Raw genomic sequence first — 25,116 nt, 5'->3', positions numbered from 1 at the left:
AGGCAGGCGGTAAAATAACAAGCGGTGTAAAAAGATACAAAGACACAAAAAACACCAAAGACACCCAAGACTGCCCACCTGCTTCTTCATCGGCGTCTGCATCTGCGCTAACTCTCCGTCCCCGTATACATCTCGCCATCTGCGAACTCTGCGGACGTGCTTAAGTAGGTAACAGAGCACGCGTCGTCAAGGGAACGGCGCCGACGGCACAGACGGCTTCGACGGCTTCGACGGCTCTGATGGCTTAGACGCGACGGAGCCAACTTAGGTTACAGAAACCAACGGACTAGATTAAAAAAAAAAAATGCTTAAAATGCTTAAAAACTGAACGCCTTCCACAGCGAGAGTCAAAGTAACCTGAAATACTAAATACTACAATACTTAATACTGTATCAAAATCATTAAAATCATTAAAATTGTTAAGAAATCTGGGGTAATAAAACCAAAGCAATACAGGACAAAAAAAAGGGCAATAAAAAGGCAATAAAAGCATATATGGGCTATCTGGCAGCAACTCACAGAGTCTATCTAGACTGCCTAGATACACACTCGAGAAAAAAAAGCGCCAAGACTTCTGGGAAAAAAGCAGGCACTGGGGCCTCGGGGTCACTCAGAGTTGCCAGAGGAGTCGGAGGAGCTGGAGCCGGAGCTGGGGCTGGAACCAGAGATATCGCTGCCAGTGCAGTACCGGTAGTAATAGCCACAGTGATCAAAATCAGAATAGAGAACTTGACCTCACAAAAAACATCAACCGTAGCTACTTTACCCTGTTCTTCACTTCGTTCTCCTTCTATATGGGTAATAATTACAGCTAAAGCAAACGCAAGAGCTAAAGGCCACAAGGTTCAAACGATACAACCTAAGCAGCCCCTACCATCAAAACAAACCCGATCTTCAAAACTATTGTTACTTCCAGAGATACCAGGGATAGCAGTCTCTGTATTGACATCAAATATGGCTGGAAATAAATCAAAGACAGGATCCGCAAGTCGCAGTGGTCCAATAGGTGCTGGAAATGGTGCAGTTGCAGTTGGGGGCCCCGATGGGCCAGGTGAACTGAATAATGTCTCAGACAAAGATACTCTAGTTGCATCGGACTCTCTAGGATTGCAATACATAGTGCACCAAGCCCAAACTCAAACTCAGGCCCAGATAAAGATTGATACAAAGGCCCAGGCTCAGGGAGATCAAGAGAAACAAGAAAGCCAAGAGAGGACAGAGAGCTCAGATGGCAGAGGAAATATCAAAGAGACCCACAATTTTCAAGGACCTCAGAAAACAAAAGAAACACAAAGACGACCCGAAACCAGGGGTTACAAGGCAACGGAAAGCAACAATGAAAATAATGAAGGCAACGTAAGAGCTAATAAACCAGATGGGAGAGATAGAGCCACTGAGAATGAACAGAAACTCCATAAGGGAATCGAAAAATTGAAAAGAAAAACAAAGGAAAAAGAGAAAGCGAAAGAGGCGGAAAAGGAACCATTAAGCAGTGAGAGTCTTGATCTCCTGAAAAAAAAAGTCAAAAGACTACAAACAATTAAGAACCTAAAAGCTGCAGCCAAAGCTACCGGTCACTCGATAGATTCCCAACCAAGGATCTCAAACATATTTAGCCCAGCAATCAAAGATAGACCACAGATTTGTTCTACCAACGATATTGTATCAACCGCAATGGATCAACAAGGCGTGCAAAATGACGCCACCGCCGCTTCAGCTCAAGAAGCACCCCAAGCAGTGTATCTAGAGCGGGCCGATACGAGGGAAGAAAGCAGGTCGGGCCCCCACACGGACTCAGTCTCGAATATAAGCCCAGCGATGGAAGGGCGGGCTCCAGCAGAAATTTCAGATGGATCTGAGTCCGAGATCTATGAGACTGGAGTATCAATTTCCAGCGAATCCAGCGAAGAGAGTGATCCGAGCGAGGATCTCAGACTGGAGGAACATCTCACGAAGGTAACCTCTTCGACAGATATTGGAATTAAAAATGCCCTCATACACGACAGCACACCAATAAAAAAAACTGGGAAAAAAAAGAAACAGACATAAGAGGCACTCAAAAATAATCCACAATGAAACTACAGATCCTGGGAGCAACCCAGAACATATCTCAGGGAGAACTAAACTGCCACGCAAAAGCCCCCACCGAAAAGCAAATTTGGAATCTGAAAGAAATAAGAATACCTCTGATATCCCGGATGAAGACAAGAAGATGAAGCATAGAGAGCCCTCATTAAGTGAAGTTCTCAATTCAATAAAAACTTTCCATCAAGATGCTAAAAAAGATAGCCAAAGGAATCATGTCGCTATCCAAAAACTGGAAGGTGCTATCAATAAAGTGGGCAGTACATGTTTGGAGATTTCCAACAGAATGTGTTATGTAGAAGCCCGGGCTGAAAACTTGGAATCAGATGTTGGTAAGCTACAAATACAGGCAAAGGAGCATGAAGGAATAATTAAGGATTTAATGACAAAGGTTGAAGACCAAGAAAATCGAGCAAGAAGAAATAATCTTCGATTTCTTGGGATCCCCGAGGGCTCAGAAGGAAGCGACCCAAGAGGCTTCATGTCCAACCTTCTAAAATTATCCTTCCCGGAACTCAACTCCTGGGAAATGGACAGAGAAGTCTGCCGAGCACACCGTTTCCCTCTGTCATTACCCAAACATTCAGATAAATCACCGCAATATCCTAGAGCATTTTTAGTCAATTTTGGAAACTTTCTAGTTCGTGATACTATATATGACCTGGCTAGACCCACGGCTAAAAGAGAATATAAGGGTTTCAAGTTTTTTGCAAGACCGGTTTTCGCGCATGCAACGGTAGAACGACGATGGCGATTGCGACAACTTTTCGCCCCCTTTGAAAAGCTTGGAGCGACGGTCTTTCTGCAAAATCCGGCACGTTTAAAAGTAATCTACAAAGGCTGAACGAGGAGCTTCATAAGTGAAATCCAGGCGGAGGCCTACCTTAAGGAGGTTGCATAGAGAGCGAAACAAAGTAATGGCAAATAAATGGAAGAGGAAAACTAATATTGACTGGATATGATACGATTATTTGGTAATACCTGCAAACTTCCTAGCAAAATGATATGAACACTATATTGATCGAATATGAGTTGAATATTTGGCAATGAATATTATAGTATAAACAAAATGATAGTGCTGACAAATTATTACTATCTGTTATATGGTTGACAAATCTCTAGGATGAAAAAATATCAGGCCAGGGGCAAGCTTAGGCATACGGACCACACAGCCATCAACAACTGGGTGAGTCAAAACCCAGGTTGCCTCAAAGGGTGGTAGGAGGGGGTTAAGGGGGTGGGGTAGAGAGGGGAGGAGGGGGGAGAAAGCTGAGAAATATGGTGATTGCAGTTGCAGATGCGGTTTTAGGAATATAAATTGGGATATTAATAACAAGGTTGCTAAGGTCTTGTTTGTTCTCTTTTACTTTAGCAGATTTGGTCCAAAATATATTTACACCATAATATGGCGAGGATAAAATTGTGTTCCTGGAATGTGGCAGGGCTCAATGATAGGAGAAAAAGAGATCAAATGTTGGGGCTAATAAGGATAAATGCATTCGATATAATATGTCTCCAGGAGACCCACATCCCATGGGCAGAACGAGAAGTACTGAAGGTCCCGGGGTTTAATCTACTGGTATTGATGAAAATCAGAAAAAAGGTCAGGCGATTTAGTCGATGTTTCTTAAGTAATTTTGCCCGGCGTTAAACGCCTCTAATACCATACGAAGTTTATCAAATAAAGAGGCAGGCGCTGGAGACAGGAAGACAGGAAACAAGTTTTATTCCGACGGAGCAGAACACATCAGATCGGACAACAAGGTATCGTCTCGAGGTGCTCTCTAACAGCCTCTCTGAGGCCTGGCCTTTTATACACTGGTTTACGACATGTGACCGCTCTTTATTACAATAAAGACATTGTGAAGTAATGAAAAAAGACATCCCCGGTACCCCCCAGTTCCGGCTCATTCCAACACGTGGCTACAGTAGAGGTCCTCACCCCCATATAATAGGAGGGGGCTATCACGCAGCTGAGTGTTCCGCCAATTCCTTTGGAATGTATGCGCCTGATCGAATCTCAGGGGGTGGAGAGGTCATGATCAATAGTAGCTCCTTTGAAGAGGGGCGAGTGCATACAGTAGTGGGCAGTAAACTGTATCCTCAGGCTAAGGGATGACCAGCGGTCCGTGCAGACAATCGGGCTCAGAGGAAGGGGTCATCAAAGGAGAGATATTCATGAAAGGAAGGATCGGTGTGGACAATCGAGCGTAGAGGAAGGGTTTATCAAAAGAGGGTATTCATGGAAGGAAAGGAGGTGTTGGTCAGGCGCGGGGTGTGATTCCCAGAGACAGAGTCATGCGGAAGGGGGGGGGGTTCATGACTTGTGCATGTGAGAGCGGGGGCAGCCAGGGTGCATGGGGGATGCTTGCAGGGTCAGGGAAGTGCGCTGATGATCGATCGTGAACAGGGAGACCATGGTACCTAAAATGGCTGTCGTGTATGTTCATACGTGAGTCTGAGGAATGGGCAAGATGGCGCAGATGATGTTCAGTTCACAAACTAAAATTCCACAGTCCTCCCTTTTAACATGTCTCGCCAGCTTGTCAATTCGGATCTATCCCCATAAGACCACGTATTTCTATCTCATAGAGGGGACTCATGTGCTCGGTTCTAAAGTCCAAAGTCTTAGGGCACATACAGTTAGAAATGAGTGAACACAAAGGTGGCAAACATTGAATACCTAAGCAACACCCACACAGTACCACGACTGGTATTAGTACAAATGTAAACAACCTCCATCCCCAGTCCTTCAAAGTGTCCCAAAACCAGCTTCCAAGCGACCATCCTTCTTGCTCCTGGTGAACCTCTGAGGATAGTCTGTGGAGGTGTTTGATTGCTTTGTAGACTGAAGGCGAGTTATCTGGCACGTAGGTGCAACAGCTGGAGCCGATGATGCGGCATGCTCCTCCACGGTCGGCCAGAACCACATCTAGGACAAGGCGGTTTTGAAGAGCCACCAGGCGGACTGCCTGAAGCTCAGGCGTGTTGTTAGCGAGGATGCCAGCCGTGATGTTAATGGTTGTTTCTACTGCCTGAGTCAGGTGTCGGATAGCGCGGCTATTTGCCATTGGGCCCCACAGAGGAACAAGTCCTTTCACCGCATCCAGGAACTGTGCTCCGGTGGAGTCGGCTTGTCCAATGTCTCCGGCGCGCTTTTGCCGGTGATGGTAGGCTGGGGCCACATACGTGGGGGGAAGAATGAAGGCGATGTAGCACGTACCCCTCCAACCTTTCGGGAGCCAAGTGTAAGCTTTGATGCCACAAACAAAGTACATATTCGGAGAAGCAACAAAGGAAGGGGGATCAACTGAGACCAATGTTCTGGTGATGCGGCAGGAACTGTGACCCACCAGCTGTGTTCCCTGGCCTTCGAGGCACACAAGACCTGTGACATTGATGACAGACAGGGCCACAGTCAGAGTGGCAGCCGTTCGCTTCCGCAGGTAGGAGAAGGTGGGTCTAGCTGGATTGTGGAGCACTTGCATTTCAACTCGTTCTTTGGCAGGGATGTTCATATGGAAGGCGGAACCTGAGGTCACAGGACAAAAGGGGGCAGACGTCCTTCCTGTTTTGTTCAGCCAGAACCCATAGTAGAAGTGTGACACTGTTTGACCAGAAGCGGCGTTGTCCTTGTGGCTTTCGTGCAAGAGGATCAACCAGGCGAGGCAGGAGCCGTGAACTGAGAAAGGAGAAGGGATGAAGGGGATGGAGTGTCCAGTGGCATGCGGGAGCAACCCGCAGACCCAGCAGTTCGTGGCATTTGCAGCAAGGTTGTGCTGGTGCAATAGTTGCACGAAGGAATTGTTCCAGAACTCCTTACGCCTTTCTCGGAGCTGAGGCGAAAGGGAGATCAGGTGATGCTCTTTCATGGTGGTTGGCTGTGCAGTGGTCGGCAGTATCTGATGAGCGGGTGTGCTTTCCTCCAAGATCCAGAAGGAAGTCATGAGGAGGAGGCAAAGGAGGAAGAGAATGAAGAAGGCGATTGTCTTTGATTTGTGCAAATTGTCAGCCTTTGGGTTCCTGTAGTGGGTATTTCCAATTGCTTTCATCATCTTCTTATCTGGCGCTTCCATCATCTTCTTATCTGGCGCTTCCATCATCTTCAAGGTGCTCGGTAATGGGCAGAACCACAGACTTTGTTTAGCTTCTCTCCGGGTAACCCTTGGTTGTTTTAGGCCACCGTTCTGAGATTTTACCTTAGTCCGTGGTCTACTTAGCCGAAGCTCCCTCCTTTTTGACGCAGGAAATACCCTTCCCGGGATGGCACAGTGGGATCAGAGAATTTTGCAAGTTCAAGTGCCTCGGTATCAGGATAGCAGTTCAGTGATGGCCGGTCTTTGTTCAGGAGCTCTTCTTGGGTGTCAACGTTTTCTGTCGTGGCCAGGGTCGAGGAGACCTTCTTGCAGTGGTGTGCGTGCAGCCAGTGCCTTTTCCCCTCTACTCGAAGAGCCGTCCGAGTGGTGATCAGTACTTGCCAGGGGCCCGTCCACCGGGGTTCCAGACTCTTTGCCCGTTGAAAATTCCGGACTAAAACATAATCTCCCGGTTGGATATCGTGACCGGGACCCCTGGAAGCATCGAGGATGGCCTGCTGCACCTGTTGATGAATGACAGACAACGTTTTAGTTAATTTGTATAAATAATCTGACAGCAGGACGTCGGGGACGTCGTGAATGGAGGTCGGTTTGGGGGCAGTCCAAAGGTTCATTGGTCGCCCAAACACAACCTCGTAGGGGGTCAAGTGGTGCTTAGTGGGAGTGGAACGCATCGATAGCAATGCCAGTGGGAGGGCATCTGGCCACTTAAGTCCTGCGGTGGCCACTATTTTTGACAGTTTCAGTTTCAGTGTAGCATTGTGTCGCTCAACTAGGCCAGCGGATTGGGGGTGGAAGACCGCATGAAACCTCTGCTTTACCCCCAGCCCCTTCAAGATTAGTTGGATAACTTCAGCTATGAAGTGGGGGCCATTGTCGCTCCATAAAATTCGACAAAGGCCGTAGCGAGGGAAAAACTCTTTCAGTAGTACTTTGGCAGTAGTCATGGCAGTGTTATCACGGGTTGGATAGGCTTCCACCCACTTGTTGAAGGCGCATACAATGACTAATACGTACTTCAAGCCTTGGCATCTCTCCAGCTGGATGTAATCCATCTGGAGGACCTCAAAGGGGTGGTCGGGGATCTCAAACCCTCCCCGGGGTACCACAGTTCCTTTCCCGGGGTTGTGTTGTAGGCAGATAAGGCACTGCTGGACCAGGCGTTTGGCTGAGTCGGGGATTTTGTTGTTGTGCCAGACTTTGGAAATGAGTTCAATCATGGGGGCAGAACCTATGTGTGCAGGGGAGTGTGCCATAGTCAGTATGGGAATCAAGTATGAGTCAGGCAGCAACCATTTGTTTGTGTCTTTTGTCCGCCAGCAGCCTTCATCATCCTTTAGACCCACCCGTGCCCACTCAGTCAGTTCGTGAGGTGTGCTGGCCGACTGGATGTCCCTAATCGTTTCCCTAGCGTCAGTCCATTTTTCTGCTTGTGACCTGGTCACATATATGCGTGTCGTCGTCCTATTCTCAGCTGTGGTTCGGGCAGTGAGGTCGGCCAGTGCGTTTCCCTGTCCAACTAAGTCCGTCACCTTCTTGTGTGCCTGGCATTTGATCACTGCTAATCGTTTGGGGAGGAGAACTGCTTCAATCAGGGCGGAGACTAGATCTCCGTGAAGGATGGGCGTGCCGTGGGACGTCAGGAATCCCCTTTCCCTCCACAAGAGCCCAAAATGATGAACCACCCCGAAGGCATACTGGCTGTCCGTGTAAATGTTCGCCGTGGTTCCTGCTGCTATGATACATGCTCGTGTGAGGGCAATTAGCTCTGCCGCCTGTGCGGATCGTTGCGTGATGCGGGCTGTTTCAACTACTGTTCGGGCTGTCGTCACCGCATAGGCAGCTGAAGTGGTGCCGTCTGGGAGTTTGATACAAGAGCCGTCTACCCATAGTTCTCCATCAGGGTCTGTAAAAGCAATGTCTCGGAGGTCAATTCTACTCCTGGTCTGTTCGTCCGTGAGGGTCACACAGTCGTGTATAGGGGGCACATTGGGGTCATTTTCAGGCAAGGGCAACAGTGTAGCAGGATTCAGAGTTGTGCATCTCTTCAGAGTGATGTGGGGTGCAAGTAGAGTCAATTCGTACCCCGTCAGTCGTGCACTCGTCAGGTGTTGAGTCTTGGTCTGGTTCAAAAGGGTGTCAACTGCGTGGGGTACTAACACCGTGAGAGAGTTCGAAAGTACAATTCCCTCACTCTGACGGATAGAGACAGCAGCGGCGGCTACTGCTCGAAGGCAGGCAGGTAAAGCTCTGGCGACTGGGTCAAGAGTGGCAGAGAAGTAGGCACAAGGGCGTTGTTTGGAGCCGATGGGCTGAGTTAGAACAGACAATGCGCATCCCTCCCTTTCGTGAGTGAAGAGGGAGAAGGGCTTGGAGTAATCTGGTGTTCCTAGGACGGGTGCCGAGCAAAGGGCATCCCGCAACTCCTTAAAGGACGCTTGGCATTCGGGGGTCCAAGGGAGTGGGAAGGGAACATCTTTGGCCAACAGGGAAAGTAGGGGCTTTATAATGAGACTGAAATTTGGTAACCATTGTCGGCAAAAAGAGGTAAGGCCCACCAATGAACGGACTTGCTTCTGTGTTTTTGGGATGGGGGTGTCTAGGATGGTTTGGATTCGGTCGGGCGTAAGTTTCCTCCCTTCTTTGGACAGGAGATGGCCTAGGTATGTCACTTGAGGCCGGCAGAACTGCAGTTAGTGCAGATAGTGGCCGTGATTGCAAGTGGAGTGGTGTCGGCCGCCAAAAGGATATCATCGACATATTGGATCAACACCACTCCATCTGGTAGCTGGACGGCGTCCAGCTGTCTTTTGAGGGCCTGGCTGTAAATGCTGGGACTTTCAGTGTAGCCCTGGGGGGCTCTACAAAATCGGTACGAACGGTTTTTTAAGGTGAAGCCGAAAAGATAACGGCTGTCTGGATGGATGGGGATAGAGAAAAATGCATTCTTGAGATCAATAACGGTGAAGGTGGTGGCAGTGGACGGGATGAGGGTCAGAATGGTGGTGATGTCTGAGACTACGGGGTACTGTGGCACCACCACTTTGTTGACTTCTCGCAGGTCGATGATGAAGCGGTACGCTTTCTCATCTCCCTCACCTTGCTTTTTAACAATGGGTAGGATAGGGCTGTTGCAGACATTACTAACCACTTCCTCTACCACTCCTGCATCTACCAGGGACTGAATAATCGCTACCAATGCCTTCTCACCTTTGGGCGATATCCGGTACTGTGGGAGTTTCGGGAGTATTGCGTCTGGTCGAACAGTTATGTGCACAGGGTCGATCATCATTCGTCCTACATCCGAGTCGTTTCTGGCCCATAGGTATAGGGGTAGGGTGTCGAGCAAGGATGGGTCAGCATCAGTTATAGAGTACATATGTTGTGCGGGGCGGGATCTGGACATGCTCGGGTTGTCGTACAGGATGACTCGGACTCCATCTAGGGAACACCTAATAGTAGCTCGGAAATGTTTTAGTAAATCAATACCCATAATGGCGTCAGGGGAGTTGGAGGAGAGCAGAAATGTTGTGTCAGTGGGATTGTTTCCTAGGTCAAAGGAGATAGGTACAGACAGGGGATTAGTGGAGGGCGTTCCATCGAAACCTATCGATGTAACGTGTGAGCCAGACAAGGGTGCCCTTGGAATCAGTCGCTTTGATAATACACTACGTGTCGCTCCAGTGTCTACCAAGAATGGAGACTTTGTACCCAGGACCTTAGCGGTGACGTAAGGACCTTGCTGGTCAACACAGAGCTCGACTGGATCCCTCCCTTGCCCCTGGCAGTCCTATGCGAAGTCGTGAGTGGTCTCACTGTCAGATAGTTGGTACTGGTTCTGTCGGGGACGGTCAAATGTGTTCGATCTTCCTGGTCTGTCGCTGTTGGTGTCATTTGTGTACCCCCGCCCCTGCCCTCTAGTCCTGGGGCCATTCGTCATGTCCCTCGTTTCTTTATTTTTAATTAGTTCCAGAAGAACCGGACATTGAGACTTCCAATGCCCGAATCCTTTGCAAAATGCACACTGATTATCTTCTATGTCCCTACGTCCAGAGTAGGGAGTGGGTGTGTGGTCCTTTGGGGGTGGATTTCTAGGGGCGATTGATTGGTAGCTCCCCCTGTGTAGTTCTTTCCCGACTGCCACCCCTTGTATCTGGGCTATCATCACCCTTTCTTTCAAATCTCTCTTCTTTCTCTCGATTGCCCTATCATTCTCATCCTTTTGGTGTTCGTAGTACTGAGCCATTTGGAGGATAGCGGCGGGTTTGGAGGCCCCCCAACTACTCTCGCTCGTTTGTAACTTTTGGGAAACCTCTCGTGACAGACCCTTTACGTAGTTTTGCACAAATAGGTGTTGTCCGGTTGCAGTGGTCATGTCTTGGCCACTGTAGTCAGAGAACACCGTTTCAAATCGGGAGAAGTATTCTGATACGTCTTCCTGGGGTTTCTGACGGCAAGCCGTGACTATTGACCAATCTACCTTTTTCTCTGGGATCAAGGTTTTTAGCTTCTGGACTATTTTGTCCGGAAGTTCCAGTATGTCCTTTATCGGTTTCCTTCCGGGCTCTCGTCGTCTATCTAGCTCACTGAGTTGATTCCAGGTATGTCCGAACAGATCTGTGTGATCGGCTTTCCTGATTTGCTTCCACACGTCAGCCGGCAGACATAACCCGAAAAACAAATCAATGTCTGCTAGAGTCATTATCGTTGAACCCAAGGCTGTGCCTAATTCGGTGTAAAATGCTGTCGGGTTCTTCCTTAAATCAGGCAGGGTTTGCCTAAAGGTTAAAATATCTTGTCGGTCCCATGGTTGGTAAACCCAATTGTACACAACCCTCCCTTTTGCATCTGCGTGGTTGATATCGTCGTTTGTTCCCTGACCTCTTGGGGGAACCCAGTAGGGGGCGGCTTCTCTGATAGGCATCATAGTGTTGGCTACTTCTAATGGGGACTCAGCCGTTTCAGGGACTGTGATCTTAACCTCTGGTTTCTGTTCCGTGAGGTGGCGGAAGACTTCAAGCGTTTGCATGAAGAGGTCCGTCACATCGCACTCAGTCCCATCTCCAACATCGACCTTTCTATACAGAGCCGTCAGCTTAGCAGGACCCTTATTTTGATACCTATCCTCATATGCGTTCAGGGTGTGGTAGCTGAACCGTAAAATGAAATGCCGTCTGTGGCTACCGGCATGTGAATTGTGCATATCCATCGTATATTCTTCGCTCTCCTTCCGTTCTACCAGTGTCTTTGCTATCTTGTCAATCCCATCCCGCTCGTCTTTGCTCAACCTATTTGGTCTGGCTGTCGGCTGCTTGCTAGTCTCGAGTTCATCTGATGTTGTTACCAATGTGGCTGGTGCGAAGGCCGTAAGAGCCGGAGCACTAGCACTAGGGTCACCCTCGCCCGCACTCAGAACTGGTTGGTGCTGTGCTAGAGGCTGGCAGGGGGGCATAAGGAGGGGGCATGTAGATAATCGGAGGACCTAGCAGCAACTCGTTGCTTGCCCGTTGTTTGGAGGGCATCTCCGAGTAGAGCGTAGAGGGGGTCCTAACAGGGCATTGGCCTGCCGACCCTGATTCTTGCGTTTGTCTAACTTCCTCTCTCCTTCTTATTTCTTCATCTAGTTCCTTAGCGGCCAGGTGGGCTGCCTTTCGTAACTCTTTCCCTATTTTTGCTTCTTCTCTTTTCCTTCGTTGCTCTGCTTCTTTGCGCCACATGCCGATACTATCGAGCATGGTGGGCTTTGCCTTATTTGTTCTAACAGCTGCTTCTAACGTTTTTATTTTATGATCATCAAAGGAACCTATCAGTGGCCACTGACTTTCGGGGTCCTTTTTTGTATATTTATGCCATAACTTACTATAAGCTATAGCGACTAGTCCTTGCTTAGTGAACATGTCCTTATATGGGGTGCCTTCCAATGGAGCTGGATGGTTCATCTCTAATAAGCGGTCCGGGTTGTACCAACTACCAATCAGTGGGGAGAAGACAGGCATGACAGATTACAACGGGGGACAAAGGTCCGCAATACCTATCTTTCACTATTTGCAAAGACTAGACAGAATATTGCTATTCTACGTTATTTGCAAGCAGAGAATCTCAAAAGAACTATACTCCAAACAATCTATGTTCGGACAATCAATCAGTGGGGAGAAAAATAGGTACGGCAGATTACAATGGGGGACAAAAGTCCGCGTTACCTACCCTTCACTATCCGCAAAGGGAGATAGAATATTCCTATTCCTCCCCGTTTGCAGGCAGCGAATATCTCAAAGAGCGACAAAGCAAATACTAGTATTTCAATCAATCAAACAATCAATCAATTCGCAATTCGTCGTGTGTCACGACCTTACCCGGACCGCATGGACAGTTTCTCGTCTTCCGCTTCCAGCGCCCGATCGTCCTCTACTCTCTGTTGCTACCGCGGCACTCCTGATGGTTCCCAGTCAGGACCGTAGATCACTCGGGAGAGGTCTGCTCGGAACCAGTGAAGTTCGGATGATCGGCTGTCAGACGAGGGTCTATCGGACAGGAGCTCTCCTGATCGTTGCAGTCGTTCACTCTCTCGTCGGGACCTCTCCCACTGGATCCACGTGTCGCTGATGGGCCCCACGCTTGGGACGCCAATTGATGAAAATCAGAAAAATGGTCAGGCGATTTAGTCGATGTTTCTTAAGTAATTTTGCCCGGCGTTAAACGCCTCTAATACCATACGAAGTTTATCAAATAAAGAGGCAGGCGCTGGAGACAGGAAGACAGGAAACAAGTTTTATTCCGACGGAGCAGAACACATCAGATCGGACAACAAGGTATCGTCTCGAGGTGCTCTCTAACAGCCTCTCTGAGGCCTGGCCTTTTATACACTGGTTTACGACATGTGACCGCTCTTTATTACAATAAAGACATTGTGAAGTAATGAAAAAAGACATCCCCGGTACCCCCCAGTTCCGGCTCATTCCAACACGTGGCTACAGTAGAGGTCCTCACCCCCCAGGAGGGGGCTATCACGCAGCTGAGTGTTCCGCCAATTCCTTTGGAATGTATGTGCCTGATCGAATCTCAGGGGGTGGAGAGGTCATGATCAATAGTAGCTCCTTTGAAGAGGGGCGAGTGCATACAGTAGTGGGCAGTAAACTGTATCCTCAGGCTAAGGGATGACCAGCGGTCCGTGCAGACAATCGGGCTCAGAGGAAGGGGTCATCAAAGGAGAGATATTCATGAAAGGAAGGATCGGTGTGGACAATCGAGCGTAGAGGAAGGGTTTATCAAAAGAGGGTATTCATGGAAGGAAAGGAGGTGTTGGTCAGGCGCGGGGTGTGATTCCCAGAGACAGAGTCATGCGGAAGGGGGGGGGGGTTCATGACTTGTGCATGTGAGAGCGGGGGCAGCCAGGGTGCATGGGGGATGCTTGCAGGGTCAGGGAAGTGCGCTGATGATCGATCGTGAACAGGGAGACCATGGTACCTAAAATGGCTGTCGTGTATGTTCATACGTGAGTCTGAGGAATGGGCATGATGGCGCAGATGATGTTCAGTTCACAAACTAAAATTCCACAGTATATACTAGTCAAAAAACAAGGACAAGGGGGGTCGCCATATTAGCGAGATCACTACTCCTGAGGCACAGCCGGGAGCGCTTTTTTATAACTTGAAACTCTGTTGATTTTAAAAACTTTGTTGTGTTATACTGTGTTACTGCCACTTCCCTTTCTCACCTGATTAATCCTATGTGGGCTTAAGATTGCTTCTCCTGTCCCCACGCAGCAGAGCTAACGCTGCAGAGGGAACGCCCTGATCATCGCCGCCAGCTGCGAGTGAGCCGGTCCTGTGGCCACGCCCACTCGCTCGAGGCCACGCCCCATTCGTCTTCTTAAGCAGAGCTGATCACGAGCTCTTGTCAGATCACTACTCCTGAGGCACAGCCGGGAGCGCTTTTTTATAACTTGAAACTCTGTTGATTTTAAAAACGTTGTTGTGTTATACTGTGTCACTGCCACTTCCCTTTCTCACCTGATTAATCCTATGTGGGCTTAAGATCGCTTCTCCTGTCCCCACGCAGCAGAGCTAACGCTGCAGAGGGAACGCCCTGATCATCGCCGCCAGCTGCGAGTGAGCCGGTCCTGTGGCCACGCCCACTCGCTCGAGGCCACGCCCCATTCGACTTCTTAAGCAGAGCTGATCACGAGCTCTTGTCAGATCACTACTCCTGAGGCACAGCCGGGAGCGCTTTTTTATAACTTGAAACTCTGTTGATTTTAAAAACTTTGTTGTGTTATACTGTGTCACTGCCACTTCCCTTTCTCACCTGATTAATCCTATGTGGGCTTAAGATCGCTTCTCCTGTCCCCACGCAGCAGAGCTAACGCTGCAGAGGGAACGCCCTGATCATCGCCGCCAGCTGCGAGTGAGCCGGTCCTGTGGCCACGCCCACTCGCTCGAGGCCACGCCCCATTCGTCTTCTTAAGCAGAGCTGATCACGAGCTCTTGTCAGATCACTACTCCTGAGGCACAGCCGGGAGCGCTTTTTTATAACTTGAAACTCTGTTGATTTTAAAAACTTTGTTGTGTTATACTGTGTCACTGCCACTTCCCTTTCTCACCTGATTAATCCTATGTGGGCTTAAGATCGCTTCTCCTGTCCCCACACAGCAGAGCTAACGCTGCAGAGGGAACGCCCTGATCATCGCCGCCAGCTGCGAGTGAGCCGGTCCTGTGGCCACGCCCACTCGCTCGAGGCCACGCCCCATTCGTCTTCTTAAGCAGAGCTGATCACGAGCTCTTGTCAGATCACTACTCCTGAGGCACAGCCGGGAGCGCTTTTTTATAACTTGAAACTCTGTTGATTTTAAAAACTTTGTTGTGTTATACTGTGTCACTGCCACTTCCCTTTCTCACCTGATTAATCCTATGTGGGCTTAAGATTGCTTCTCCTGTCCCCACGCAGCAGAGCTAACGCTGCAGAGGGAACGCCCTGATCATCGCCGCCAGCTGCGAGTGAGCCGGTCCTGTGGCCACGCCCACTCGCTCGAGGCCACGCCCCATTCGTCTTCTTAAGCAGAGCTGATCACGAGCTCTTGTCAGATAACTACTCCTGAGGCACAGCCGGGAGCGCTTTTTTATAACTTGAAACTCTGTTGATTTTAAAAACTTTGTTGTGTTATACTGTGTCACTGCCACTTCCCTTTCTCACCTGATTAATCCTATGTGGGCTTAAGATCGCTTCTCCTGTCCCCACGCAGCAGAGCTAATGCTGCAGAGGGAACGCCCTGATCATCGCCGCCAGCTGCGAGTGAGCCGGTCCTGTGGCCACGCCCACTCGCTCGAGGCCACGCCCCATTCGTCTTCTTAAGCAGAGCTGATCACGAGCTCTTGTCAGATCACTACTCCTGAGGCACAGCCGGGAGCGCTTTTCTATAACTTGAAACTCTGTTGATTTTAAAAACTTTGTTGTGTTATACTGTGTCACTGCCACTTCCCTTTCTCACCTGATTAATCCTATGTGGGCTTAAGATCGCTTCTCCTGTCCCCACGCAGCAGAGCTAACGCTGCAGAGGGAACGCCCTGATCATCGCCGCCAGCTGCGAGTGAGCCGGTCCTGTGGCCACGCCCACTCGCTCGAGGCCACGCCCCATTCGTCTTCTTAAGCAGCGCTGATCACGAGCTCTTGTCAGATCACTACTCCTGAGGCACAGCCGGGAGCGCTTTTTTATAACTTGAAACTCTGTTGATTTTAAAAACTTTGTTGTGTTATACTGTGTCACTGCCACTTCCCTTTCTCACCTGATTAATCCTATGTGGGCTTAAGATCGCTTCTCCTGTCCCCACGCAGCAGAGCTAACGCTGCAGAGGGAACGCCCTGATCATCGCCGCCAGCTGCGAGTGAGCCGGTCCTGTGGCCACGCCCACTCGCTCGAGGCCACGCCTCATTCGCCTTTTTAAACATGTGCATCCTACATACGCGCAGCGGACGGGCGCAGCGGGCGCGCCGTCAGCGCGCCCAAGGCAAGCCCGTCTGGGCCCGTCCGGACCCAGGCCCAGGGACTCTGCCGGATTTACCCCCCAATCGGCTGCAGTACACAGCAGATATGATCTTGTGTGTAATGTAAATGTAAATGTGCTGGATTTGTAAAGCGCACGGCTGCCCGTGAGCGTTCCGGCGCTTGCTTAGGGAACCCGTCCTGGTATTCCCCTGTGAGAAACCCCGGCAGGGTGTCCACAAGGTGAAAGCCAGGCATCCCGCGGCGAGGGGCCGTAGTGGAGATTATGCAAGCTATTGCCCAGAGTCGCAGAGTGTGACCCCGTGAGTTGAGTAGGCACCAGAGCGAGAATTGTCGAGTCCGTGGAATTTTTTGAGCCCGAGACCCGCCGAGGCGGGGAACCGAACCCTGGTCTACGGTCGATCTCAGCTTCCGGGTCTGCCGCCTCTAACCACTGAGCCACGCTTCTCCGCCCGGAAAAAAACCCTCCGACCCTGGCCCTCCGACCAGAAAAAAACCAAGGATGCTGTTACATCCACGACGAAGGTAAACCCTTCACCGAATGCACGCGCTGCAACCCAGTTACGCAAGCCCCATCCAAACCAGGTCTTCAACTGGCCCTCCTCAACTGTCGCTCCCTCCCTAAACACGCATATGAAATCAATCTGATGATACAAGACCAAGGCATAGATGCACTATTTCTCACGGAAACCTGGCTTACTGACAGTTCTGATTCAGATATTGTCATCGCCCTCCCCCCAGGTTACCTCATTCAAACTCTGCATAGACCCAGAGGGAGAGGAGGCGGTCTGGCCATTATCTACAGAGAACATCTTATCTGTAGAACAAACAACGCCAATATTGAAGACTCTGAAAGCTGCTATTTTTCCCTCCAAACCTCCCCGACGCACTCCCTTTCGGGAATACTAATTTACCGCCCTCCGGGTAATCCCGGGAAATTCCTGAATGCTGTCACCGAAACGGTATCACAACTAGCCTCCTCAGGTTCGAACTTTCTCCTTGTAGGTGATCTTAACCTTCATTTCACAGACCCCTCTGATCGGACCGCTTCCGACCTTCTCCTGGACCTAATGTCATTCAACATCCGGTTGGTTAACAACGAACCCACCCACGACAAGGGACATCTTCTAGACCCTGTTCTCACCAATATCGCCAATATCACCACCTGCCATCCTTTGCCCCTGCCATGGACTGACCATTTTCTTATCCCCATCTTTTGGGATTCTCCCACCGTCCCCCTCCAACCCATGAAAATCAAGGTCATGGATAGACGTTGGCACAAACTCGTACCATCCGAATGGGCCACCACTCTCTCAAATTCTATTCCAACGCTCTCAACTGACCCTGTCACGGCCGATAAACAATTCAGCTCCTGGATCACAGCCTCTCTGGACACACTCCTCCCCAAAACAGCTACCCTCAAACAGACCAAACGAATGCCTTCTGCTCCGTGGTACACCCCAGAGCTGAAATCGCTACGTCAAGAATGTAAGAGAACTGAGCGATCCTGGAGAAAGGAGAAATCCGAAACAAACAAGGATGCCTATCGCTCCTCCCTACTAACCTACAAAATCTCCATTGGCAAAGCAAAAAGTCTATTCTTTCAGGAAAGAATTAAAAAGTCCGCCTGCTCTAGTAAAGAATCTTTTACCATCTTGAAGGAACTTCTTAAGGTCCCAGACCCCGGCCCTAGAAACCCCCCAGACCCCAAAGCAGACCAGGAAAAATGCCAGCAGCTAGCTAGCTTTTTCCAAGAAAAGATTCAAAAAATCCTCGATTCAATCCCCCCTACAAAACCGACCGAGGAAAACTACCCCCCGACACTTCCATCTCCCCACGCCTATCCTCCTGGGGACAATTAACCATCAGAGAAGTCGGAAATACGCTAAAAACCATCAAAAGCGGCTCGCCTAGGGACCCCGCCCCGCTACGAACCCTCAAGGAAGTGACTCCCATAATAATCCCTCCCCTCACTCAGCTGATCAACGCCTCTCTCCAACAGGGAGTCGTCCAACCTAGCTGGAAAGCGGCTGTTGTTAAAGCGCTTCTTAAGAAACCCTCCTTGGACCCGATGGAATTGGCCAACTACAGACCAATCTCCCTTCTCCCCGGGACCAGCAAGATTGCTGAGAAACTGGTAAATAAGATACTTTCCCAGTTTCTGGAATCCAATAACCGGTTAAAAAACTCACAGACAGGTTTCCGCCCAGGGCAGGGCACTGACATCGCCCTCCTGGCAGCGGTGGAAGAGGCCAGAACACTCTTAGACGAAGGAAGATCAGTGGCAGTGATCCTCCTCGACCTGAGCGCGGCCTTCGACACAGTCAACCACTACTCCTGAGGCACAGCCGGGAGCGCTTTTTTATAACTTGAAACTCTGTTGATTTTAAAAACTTTGTTGTGTTATACTGTGTCACTGCCACTTCCCTTTCTCACCTGATTAATCCTATGTGGGCTTAAGATCGCTTCTCCTGTCCCCACGCAGCAGAGCTAACGCTGCAGAGGGAACGCCCTGATCATCGCCGCCAGCTGCGAGTGAGCCGGTCCTGTGGCCACGCCCACTCGCTCGAGGCCACGCCCCATTCGACTTCTTAAGCAGAGCTGATCACGAGCTCTTGTCAGATCACTACTCCTGAGGCACAGCCGGGAGCGCTTTTTTATAACTTGAAACTCTGTTGATTTTAAAAACTTTGTTGTGTTATACTGTGTCACTGCCACTTCCCTTTCTCACCTGATTAATCCTATGTGGGCTTAAGATCGCTTCTCCTGTCCCCACGCAGCAGAGCTAACGCTGCAGAGGGAACGCCCTGATCATCGCCGCCAGCTGCGAGTGAGCCGGTCCTGTGGCCACGCCCACTCGCTCGAGGCCACGCCCCATTCGTCTTCTTAAGCAGAGCTGATCACGAGCTCTTGTCAGATCACTACTCCTGAGGCACAGCCGGGAGCGCTTTTTTATAACTTGAAACTCTGTTGATTTTAAAAACTTTGTTGTGTTATACTGTGTCACTGCCACTTCCCTTTCTCACCTGATTAATCCTATGTGGGCTTAAGATCGCTTCTCCTGTCCCCACACAGCAGAGCTAACGCTGCAGAGGGAACGCCCTGATCATCGCCGCCAGCTGCGAGTGAGCCGGTCCTGTGGCCACGCCCACTCGCTCGAGGCCACGCCCCATTCGTCTTCTTAAGCAGAGCTGATCACGAGCTCTTGTCAGATCACTACTCCTGAGGCACAGCCGGGAGCGCTTTTTTATAACTTGAAACTCTGTTGATTTAAAAAACTTTGTTGTGTTATACTGTGTCACTGCCACTTCCCTTTCTCACCTGATTAATCCTATGTGGGCTTAAGATCGCTTCTCCTGTCCCCACGCAGCAGAGCTAACGCTGCAGAGGGAACGCCCTGATCATCGCCGCCAGCTGCGAGTGAGCCGGTCCTGTGGCCACGCCCACTCGCTCGAGGCCACGCCCCATTCGTCTTCTTAAGCAGAGCTGATCACGAGCTCTTGTCAGATCACTACTCCTGAGGCACAGCCGGGAGCGCTTTTTTATAACTTGAAACTCTGTTGATTTTAAAAACTTTGTTGTGTTATACTGTGTCACTGCCACTTCCCTTTCTCACCTGATTAATCCTATGTGGGCTTAAGATCGCTTCTCCTGTCCCCACGCAGCAGAGCTAATGCTGCAGAGGGAACGCCCTGATCATCGCCGCCAGCTGCGAGTGAGCCGGTCCTGTGGCCACGCCCACTCGCTCGAGGCCACGCCCCATTCGTCTTCTTAAGCAGAGCTGATCACGAGCTCTTGTCAGATCACTACTCCTGAGGCACAGCCGGGAGCGCTTTTCTATAACTTGAAACTCTGTTGATTTTAAAAACTTTGTTGTGTTATACTGTGTCACTGCCACTTCCCTTTCTCACCTGATTAATCCTATGTGGGCTTAAGATCGCTTCTCCTGTCCCCACGCAGCAGAGCTAACGCTGCAGAGGGAACGCCCTGATCATCGCCGCCAGCTGCGAGTGAGCCGGTCCTGTGGCCACGCCCACTCGCTCGAGGCCACGCCCCATTCGTCTTCTTAAGCAGAGCTGATCACGAGCTCTTGTCAGATCACTACTCCTGAGGCACAGCCGGGAGCGCTTTTTTATAACTTGAAACTCTGTTGATTTTAAAAACTTTGTTGTGTTATACTGTGTCACTGCCACTTCCCTTTCTCACCTGATTAATCCTATGTGGGCTTAAGATCGCTTCTCCTGTCCCCACGCAGCAGAGCTAACGCTGCAGAGGGAACGCCCTGATCATCGCCGCCAGCTGCGAGTGAGCCGGTCCTGTGGCCACGCCCACTCGCTCGAGGCCACGCCTCATTCGCCTTTTTAAACATGTGCATCCTACATACGCGCAGCGGACAGGCGCAGCGGGCGCGCCGTCAGCGCGCCCAAGGCAAGCCCGTCTGGGCCCGTCCGGACCCAGGCCCAGGGACTCTGCCGGATTTACCCCCCAATCGGCTGCAGTACACAGCAGATATGATCTTGTGTGTAATGTAAATGTAAATGTGCTGGATTTGTAAAGCGCACGGCTGCCCGTGAGCGTTCCGGCGCTTGCTTAGGGAACCCGTCCTGGTATTCCCCTGTGAGAAACCCCGGCAGGGTGTCCACAAGGTGAAAGCCAGGCATCCCGCGGCGAGGGGCCGTAGTGGAGATTATGCAAGCTATTGCCCAGAGTCGCAGAGTGTGACCCCGTGAGTTGAGTAGGCACCAGAGCGAGAATTGTCGAGTCCGTGGAATTTTTTGAGCCCGAGACCCGCCGAGGCGGGGAACCGAACCCTGGTCCACGGTCGATCTCAGCTTCCGGGTCTGCCGCCTCTAACCACTGAGCCACGCTTCTCCGCCCGGAAAAAAAACCTCCGACCGGAAAAAAACCAAGGATGCTGTTACATCCACGACGAAGGTAAACCCTTCACCGAATGCACGCGCTGCAACCCAGTTACGCAAGCCCCATCCAAACCAGGTCTTCAACTGGCCCTCCTCAACTGTCGCTCCCTCCCTAAACACGCATATGAAATCAATCTGATGATACAAGACCAAGGCATAGATGCACTATTTCTCACGGAAACCTGGCTTACTGACAGTTCTGATTCAGATATTGTCATCGCCCTCCCCCCAGGTTACCTCATTCAAACTCTGCATAGACCCAGAGGGAGAGGAGGCGGTCTGGCCATTATCTACAGAGAACATCTTATCTGTAGAACAAACAACGCCAATATTGAAGACTCTGAAAGCTGCTATTTTGCCCTCCAAACCTCGCCGACGCACTCCCTTTCGGGAATACTAATTTACCGCCCTCCGGGTAATCCCGGGAAATTCCTGAATGCTGTCACCGAAACGGTATCACAACTAGCCTCCTCAGGTTCGAACTTTCTCCTTGTAGGTGATCTTAACCTTCATTTCACAGACCCCTCTGATCGGACCGCTTCCGACCTTCTCCTGGACCTAATGTCATTCAACATTCGGTTGGTTAACAACGAACCCACCCACGACAAGGGACATCTTCTAGACCCTGTTCTCACCAATATCGCCAATATCACCACCTGCCATCCTTTGCCCCTGCCATGGACTGACCATTTTCTTATCCCCATCTTTTGGGATTCTCCCACCGTCCCCCTCCAACCCATGAAAATCAAGGTCATGGATAGACGTTGGCACAAACTCGTACCATCCGAATGGGCCACCACTCTCTCAAATTCTATTCCAACGCTCTCAACTGACCCTGTCACGGCCGATAAACAATTCAGCTCCTGGATCACAGCCTCTCTGGACACACTCCTCCCCAAAACAGCTACCCTCAAACAGACCAAACGAATGCCTTCTGCTCCGTGGTACACCCCAGAGCTGAAATCGCTACGTCAAGAATGTAAGAGAACTGAGCGATCCTGGAGAAAGGAGAAATCCGAAACAAACAAGGATGCCTATCGCTCCTCCCTACTAACCTACAAAATCTCCATTGGCAAAGCAAAAAGTCTATTCTTTCAGGAAAGAATTGAAAAGTCCGCCTGCTCTAGTAAAGAATCTTTTACCATCTTGAAGGAACTTCTTAAGGTCCCAGACCCCGGCCCTAGAAACCCCCCAGACCCCAAAGCAGACCAGGAAAAATGCCAGCAGCTAGCTAGCTTTTTCCAAGAAAAGATTCAAAAAATCCTCGATTCAATCCCCCCTACAAAACCGACCGAGGAAAACTACCCCCCGACACTTCCATCTCCCCACGCCTATCCTCCTGGGGACAATTAACCATCAGAGAAGTCGGAAATACGCTAAAAACCATCAAAAGCGGCTCGCCTAGGGACCCCGCCCCGCTACGAACCCTCAAGGAAGTGACTCCCATAATAATCCCTCCCCTCACTCAGCTGATCAACGCCTCTCTCCAACAGGGAGTCGTCCAACCTAGCTGGAAAGCGGCTGTTGTTAAAGCGCTTCTTAAGAAACCCTCCTTGGACCCGATGGAATTGGCCAACTACAGACCAATCTCCCTTCTCCCCGGGACCAGCAAGATTGCTGAGAAACTGGTAAATAAGATACTTTCCCAGTTTCTGGAATCCAATAACCGGTTAAAAAACTCACAGACAGGTTTCCGCCCAGGGCAGGGCACTGACATCGCCCTCCTGGCAGCGGTGGAAGAGGCCAGAACACTCTTAGACGAAGGAGGATCAGTGGCAGTGATCCTCCTCGACCTGAGCGCGGCCTTCGACACAGTCAACCACCAACTGCTGATTAAAAGGCTCAAAAGGGTCGGTGTTGAAGGCTCCGCTCTTTCCTGGCTTTCTTCCTTTCTGGCCCAACGTTCCTTCCAGATCTGGGAGAATAACACCTGCTCCTCCGTAATACCCCTCCAATGTGGGGTGCCTCAGGGCTCCTCCCTGAGCCCCACATTGTTTAACATCTACATGTCCCCATTGGAGGAGGTTGTCACCCCATTCGGAGTGAGCATCGTCAGTTATGCGGATGACACACAACTTGTTGTCTCCATATCCCACCCTAGCCAACAACCTGGGGACTTATTCAACTGCCTGTCGCGAATACAAGGATGGATGAACAGTTCAGCCTTAAAACTGAATGGTTCAAAGACGGACATCCTCCTCCTTGGTCAGAAAGGGCTCACCTTCCCCCAGAATATCTGGCCACCCTGTCTAGGCCCACCCCCAGACCCAAAACAGGAAGTTAAAAGCCTGGGTGTATGGATTGAAACTGACCTATCATTCACCACGCAGGCAAAAAAAGTAGCTGGGACTTGCTTCGGGCTTTTGAAATCTATGAGAAAGATCTTGCCCTTACTTCCTCCCACCTCACAAAAGCTACTAGTCCAAGGCCTAATACTTTCCAGGCTGGATTATAGCAACTCAATTTACTTGGGCGCACCCGAGGCAACTCTGAATAAATTACAGAGAATCCAAAATGTCGCTGCCCGGATCCTCACTAACACTCCTGCCAGAGCCTCAGCCAAACCAGCATTGAAGCTCCTTCACTGGCTCCCAGTGAGGAAACGAGTGATATTTAAAGCCCTCTGCCTGGCGCACAAACTACTGCAGAACCAAGGCCCCCCCATTCTAAGAAAATGTATCAAACCGTACAAATCCTCAAGATCGCTCCGATCGGACAAGGAGGCTTTTATCATCCTCCCCAGATTCAAGAAAGCTCGCTCGGGTGGAAGACGCTTCTCGGTCCACACCGCACGCCTCTGGAATGCTCTCCCCCGAGACCTGAGAACAGAACATAACTATTTACGTTTTAGGAAACGCCTGAAAACTCACCTGTTCCCTTAACTTAATTCTCCCCATCTATGTCTGCTTTCCTCCCTCCACCCCCTTTCCGTTTGCCCCCGGACCCGCAGATGTAGGGATCCTAGCGCTGGGATACCTCCGGGTGACTACGCGCTCTACAAATTTTTTTAATAATAATAATAATAATAATCTTTTTTGGGGGAGGCTACGCGTAAACTGGCTGATCCTCTAGGCAGGTGGGTGATCGCGGAGCTCAAGAGTGGAATCACAATATGCTCCATCTACGCTCCTAATCAAGAAGATCCCTCAATCTTTAATGATCTGGAGATAGAACTTGCATCCTGGCCTCAGGTACAGATTTTTTGTGGGGACTTTAATATTTCTCTGCCCAGAGCTTGTGCAGTACAGAAACAGGTGTGTTTTAAATATGTTGGTCGCAAGCCTAAAGTATATAGTGCTGTCTCCCAATTAAAAGAAAGTTTAGGTCTGGTTGATCTATGGGACTTAAAGCAGGATCAAGACCCAGGGTATACATATTTTTCATACCCACATAATAAATATGTTCGCATCGACTATATTTTGATGTCAAGTAATCGGGTTAATCTGGCACAAATCAGTAAATTACCAAAAATTATTTCGGACCATAATCCCTTATCGCTTACTCTTTACATAAATAACATGCCCAGACCCCGCTCAAGTTGGTCCTTTGACAAAAAACTGCTTGTAAATAATGAATATGTAGAATATATTAAAAATTGGGCGCAGGGGTTTATCGATTACAATCGCTACAGCACATCTAGAAATATGGTCTAGGACTGCTTTAAGGCCGCAATTCGTGGGGAGACAATCAGCTATGTGGCCAGACAGAGGAAAGAGGAGGCAAGGCTTAATGAATTACAGCTACAAAAACTAGCTGAACTAGAAGAGAGACACACTAGGCTAATTGCACAAGAAAGGGAAGGCGGCTCGGTTTTAAGAGATATGGCGATACTAAAAGCGGAGATAAATAGTAAACTTACCCAAAGGACGGCTGAGCTATACCAGTCCCACCTAAATAAGATCTATGAAATGGGAGATAGGGATGGTAAGCAGTTGGCACTTCGAACTCGCCAAAGTCAATCTCTTAACTCAATTACGTGTATCGAGTTAGAAGGCCAAGAATATACAACACCTGAAAC

This window comes from Lissotriton helveticus, chromosome 7 (assembly GCF_964261635.1).
Source record: "Lissotriton helveticus chromosome 7, aLisHel1.1, whole genome shotgun sequence".
NCBI classification, from domain to species: Eukaryota; Metazoa; Chordata; class Amphibia; order Caudata; family Salamandridae; genus Lissotriton; species Lissotriton helveticus.
This window is presented reverse-complemented; position numbering follows the sequence as displayed.